General features: G+C 38.4%; 1 pseudogene across 1 annotated transcript; it reads right to left on the minus strand.

Moving 5' to 3' along the window:
* Positions 1-2,577: 2,577 nt before the first annotated feature.
* LOC308420157 (eukaryotic translation initiation factor 3 subunit L-like) lies at positions 2,578-4,260 on the minus strand (annotated as a pseudogene). Its single transcript has one exon. The product of its transcript is annotated as a eukaryotic translation initiation factor 3 subunit L-like (transcript).
* Between the last annotated feature and the right edge of the window lie 1,510 nt (positions 4,261-5,770).

Consider the following 5,770-nt stretch of genomic DNA (forward strand, 5'->3'; position numbering starts at 1 on the left):
GAGCATCAGAGCTCTTGGAACCAGAGTTATGGATAATTATGAACTATCATGTGAATACTGAAAACAGGACCAGGGATTTCTGAAAGAGTAGAGCCATCTCTTCAGTTCTCTTATTATCTTTTTAAGGTTCTCATAGCCCTCTCCTTTGTGTTTATTTATTTATTTGCTTTTGCTTTAATTAATTTGTTTATTTGGCTTATGTGGTAATATTAATATGCTTAACATGGGGAGTAGCACTATTGTGAGGTAACCGAATCACAAAAATACACCCATGGCATGTACTCACTAATAAGTGGGTATTAGCCCAAAAGCCCAGAATGCCATATGTAATTCATTGACCATATGAAGCTCAAGAAAAAGAGTGACCAAAGTGAGGATGCTTCAGTCCTTCTTAAAAGGGGGACCAAAAAATATTCTCAGGAGGAAATATGGAGACAAAGCTTGAAGCAGAAACTGAAGGAAAGACCACCCAGAGACTGCCCACCTAGAGATATATTCCACACACAGACACCAAAGACACAGACACTATTGCAGATGTCATGAAGTGCTTGCTGACAGGAGCCTGATATAGCTGTCTACTGAGAGGCTCCACCAAAGCATAAAAAACACAGAGGCAGATGCTTGCAGCTAACCATATAACTGAGAACAGAGTCCTTAATGAAGGAGTTAAAGAAAGAATTGAAGGATTTGAAGGGATTTGAAACCCCATAAGAATAATACCACCCAACCAGAGCTCCCAGAGATTAAGCCACTATCCAAAGTGTACAAATGCATGGACCCATGGCTCCAGCTGCACATGTAGCAGAGGGTGGCCTTGTTGGACCTTGGCATACTGCAAAGGCTTGATGTTGCTGTATAGGGGAATATCAGGGTAGGAAGACAGAAGCAGGTAGGTGGGTGGGTGAACACCTCATAGAAGCAGGGGAGAGTTGATGGGATAGGGGATATGGAAAGGAATCCAGGAAAGGGGATAAAATTCTAAGTGTATATCAAGTATATCCATTTAAAAAAAAAAACAAAGCCTAAAAAATTAAAATAAAAGTTGTGTTGGCCTGAGATTCCACCTCACACCAGTCAGAATGGTTAAGATCAAAAATTCAGATGACAGCAGATGCTGGCAAGGATGTGGAGAAAGAGGAACACTTCTCCAGTGTGGGTGGGGTTGTAAACTGGTACAACTACTCTGGAAATCAGTCTGGCAATTCCTCAGAAAATTGGACATAGTACTACCTGAAGACCCAATTATTCCACTTCTGGGCATATACCCCAGAGAAGCTCCAACATACAACAAAGACATATGCACCACAATGTTCATAGCATCCCTATTTATAATAGCCAGAAGCTGGAAAGAACCCATATGTTCTTCAGTAGATGAATGGACACAAAAATTGTGGTATATTTACACAATGGAGTACTACTCAACTATCAGAAACAATGACTTTATGAAATTCTTAAGAAAGTGGATGCATCTAGAGAATATCATCCTGAGATAACCCAGTCACAAAAGAACAGACGTAATATGCAGTCACTGATAATTGGATACTAACCCCAGAAATCTCTGAACATCCCAGAAACAACTCACAGACTACATGAAGTTCAAAGGAAAAAAAAGAAAATGAAAAACCATTATGCTTAATCTTTACACACCAAGAAAACTTTGACTAATTCCAGGTTACATCATGTTTAATATGTACCTTATGCTCACTGTAACTAGTAAGATTGTAATGCACACTATCAAACCTTAAAAAAAAAACCAAGTACTGACAAAAATGTATTCGTATATTTTTGTGCAAAAATGCTTAAGATATGAACATTTATCTTTGTTTTTTTAAATAAAGTTGTTCAATTAAAACATAAATAAATAAAAAGTTATTTCCTCTGTAACAAAAAAAAAGTTGCATTGGTTATGGTATCTGCTCAAAGCAGTAAAACCCTAACTAAGACAGCATATTTTCTTTCTTTCTTCCTTCCTTCCTTTCTTTCTTTCTTTCTTTCTTTCTTCCTTTCTTTATTTATTTCTTTGTCTTTTAGAGAGACTCTATACATGTAGTCTTGGCTAGCCTGGAACTCACTATGTAGTCTAAATGACTTTAAACTTGTAAATCTTGTCCCTCTTATTCCAGATTACTAGGATTATAAGCATATGCCATCACATTTGGTATTAAGATATATCTTTTAAGTTCTTTTCATTCTTTTAACATTTCTTGCCTTTTATCTTGATAATTTTTCTTGCCAGTGATAGAAATTAAATCTAAATTCTCGTACTTAATAAGCTATCACTCTCATAGAGCTATCTTCCCTGCTGTCCTGATTATTTTTACCTAAAACTTTTGTTATTCTTTTTAAAAAGGTATATTTTAGATTTTTAATTAACTCTATACATTTATATAATTAGATTTCCATAATTTAATAATTTTTTCCAACAAAGACCCTTTACTGAGAGTGCTTTAAAAATCCAGTCCTTGAATTGAACAAATTTTAATCCAGCTGATAGCTGACTTAGGTGAGGCTTCTTGGTGACAGAATATTTCCAATCTATAATATCAAAACAGGTTCTTGACTCATGTATGAGTATCTTCAGGGCCTCTGTACCATCTTCTTCAGGGTTCGATTTAGCTCTTCAAACTTATGGATCTGCCGGATAAAGAAATCCCCATGGCGTCTGGCGACTTTGTTGTCTGCAATATGGATCATGTCCTTATCAATATAGAAGTCCACCTCCGAGGCCGACTGGAACTTGCCGTCTAGGGCAAAAATGCCACTGGTCCACACCAGGTTCTTCATCCTGTGCTTGAAGACAAGCAGTTGGATGCAGAACTCCTGCTCCGTGAGGTCCAGGAAGCCGACCAGCTTGGCCACAGGCATGGTGGTGTAGAGCTTGAGGAAGCTGCAGATGGTGGAGAGCTGGGCCTGCTGCTGCACTTCATCAGAAAACACCTTCAGCTGCTGCAGGAAGGGCTCTTTGTGGTAGTTAGGATGTACATTGTAGTAGTTAGGCACCGCAGGTGACAAGAACTTGGGGCAGGCATAGCTGAAGAGTTCCTCATAGACCTGGGGGTCACCTTTCTGCATGCACATTATCTTGTCCCCGTATTTCTCCTGCAGCTAGAGGTGTATGCTCTCTTCAATCCTCATGGGGTACATGGTGAGAGCAATGACTAGCAAAACATGCATCTGCTCATTCTGCTTGTTAATCATGTCATACTTGTATGTAGTCCTCTGGAACATACTCTTGGTCCTCTGCATGTACAGGAGGATGTGTGCAAAGACCCGGATGGCATCCTGGTATCGATGCATCTTTAAATATGCAAAACCAAAATAATAGTAAGTGGTGGCCTGGCACTCAGACACACGAGAATACATGCTTTTCTTGTTCAGCTCGATATTCTCCAACACCTTGATAGACTGGTAGTAATCCCCAGGAGAGAATGCAGGCGCAGAAACCCCATGAGGCTGAACTAGCCAAGCATCTCTGAGAGGGAGTGTTGTCCATACTCTCCAGCCACACTTTCGGGGTCAACTCCGCTGATGTACACCTCCAGCTGCCGGTTGATGTTGGATTTGTCTATGAGAGAATGCAGCACATTGAGGACACTGTGCAAGTTCCAAATTTTAGGATTAGATCTAAGGAAGTCTATCTCTTCCTCTGACTTCTTGGCTGTCTTGCAGTGGTACTGACTCAAGGACTGGAAGTGGTAGATGAATTCATCGATGATGTCCCAAAGCAACTGATTGGGGAGTTCAAGGGAAGCAGCTCCATCAGCATTGAGGATGTAGTTGAAGAGATTGCATTAGTTGTAATAGGATTCGAACCTCTGTTCTAAGGAGAGTCCCCCACTGACTTTGGCATAAATATGCTTGTAGTACAATTCTTTGTACAAAATTAGGAATACAGCATCATTGCCAACTTGGGGTGCAATTGCTTCTGCCTCAGGCCATGGTGTGTTCTTGAAGAATCTTTCAATTAGCTTGGTCCAGCCATTCTCATAAATGTCCTGGATCTCATACACCTTCTGGTCAATGACATGACTAGAGACATGACTATCCTAAAGCTCGTATACTTTCTGGTCAATCAAATCTGAGACAGTCTTGTGGAAGTACTGAATTTTTGATCACTCCAGGAATCACCTGATAAATCTGCTGTTCATACTGTCACTCATAGGCAAGGTCCTGCTTAGGATCTCCTGTGTGTATATCATAGTCGCCTGGGTAGGCATAGGGGTCATAAGCAGGTTCAGACTCATAGTCATCAGCGGGCATAATATTTTATATAATTTAATTCTATATGTTTCCATTCAGTATTTTCTATTTTCATAATTATTTTGTTTCTATTGCTGTATTCTTAGTTTGTTGTTATTTTCATGCATCTTTAAGTGATTATGTAGAGCATTAATCTTATTCTACATGATTTTAATCCTTTATATTTTACTTGAGAACTTTAGGATCACATCTTTAAGTAAACCCAAAATGTATTAGCCATTGTATTATGGCCAGCATACAATGTTTAGAAGCATTGATTTTTTTCTTAAACTATTGAATTATAGTTATGCCATCTCCAGGAAACTAGCTCCAATCATTGACATCCTGAGTATTATATTTAGAAGACAGCTGACTTCTTTTTTTACTGAGAAGGAAGAATGGCTTCATAACTTTCACTTTTGGAATCAGTTTTTATTAAACCTCGTAAGCCAGGGACATATATCTAATTATATTATAATTATACATTTCTTAGGTAGGCTAGAAATGTAGACAGAAGCTTCTGCTACTGTACTGAAATAAACATTTATATAGACTCCCACTGTGTGAGTGCTAAAGCTACTAGGGAATCAGAGGACTTATAATAGTTACTTTTCTCATTGCTTCTACAGAATACCTGACAAAAGCCACTTAAAAGGGGAAGGGTTGGCTCATGGCTTGAGAAAATAGAATCCATCATGGTGAGGAACATGTGGTTAATGTGTGAGACTATTTGTCACCCTGTGCACTCAGCCTAGAAGCAGAGATAGATGAAATGGTGCTGCTCTGCTTGCTTTTGCCTTTTTTATTCACTCATGGACTCCAATATATAGAATGATGCTATATAAAAGAGCATTCAAAGTGTCCTTTTTTCTTCAGTTAAATGTCTCTGAACATTTCTTCACAGTTATCTTCAGAGGTGTATTTTCTATGGGATTTTAAACATAGGTAGTTGACTATGAAGACTAACCATCACAAGAACACTGTACAAAAAAATAAACTCTTATTTAGGCAAATAATGTAGATTTTTTTAGATAGATCTTTGAGGTACTGTTTATGTCTTTGTTTTATTTTGTTGTTTTTCAGTAATGATCAAACTTGGGGCTTGGTACTAGATTCTATCCCTGAACTACATCCTAAGCCTTTTTTCTTTCCTTCTTTAATTTCACATTTATTATTTTTGTGAGAAATAATATACATGCATACCCAAGAGCATGTGTGAAAGTCAAACTTGTCAGAATAATCATGCAGATTTTAGAGATCAAACTCAAATTTAGCAGCAAGTGCCTTTACTGACTGAACCGTTTTATTAATCCACCTCTTGGGGTTTTGCTTGGTGCGGTTTGGTTTGATTTTGTTTGGTTTGGTATGGTTTTGAAACAGGGTATTTACTGTGTACCGGGATTAGCTTTGAACTTGCTATGCAGCCCCCATACTCAAGATCCTTACACCTCTATCTATATGTTGAAATTGCAGAGGTGAATCACCATACCAGTCTTTTGGGATGGGTACATATCTTACTTCCACATTGAAA

The sequence above is a fragment of the Micromys minutus genome (genome assembly GCF_963924665.1).
Source record: "Micromys minutus genome assembly, chromosome: 4".
Lineage (NCBI taxonomy): Eukaryota > Metazoa > Chordata > Mammalia > Rodentia > Muridae > Micromys > Micromys minutus.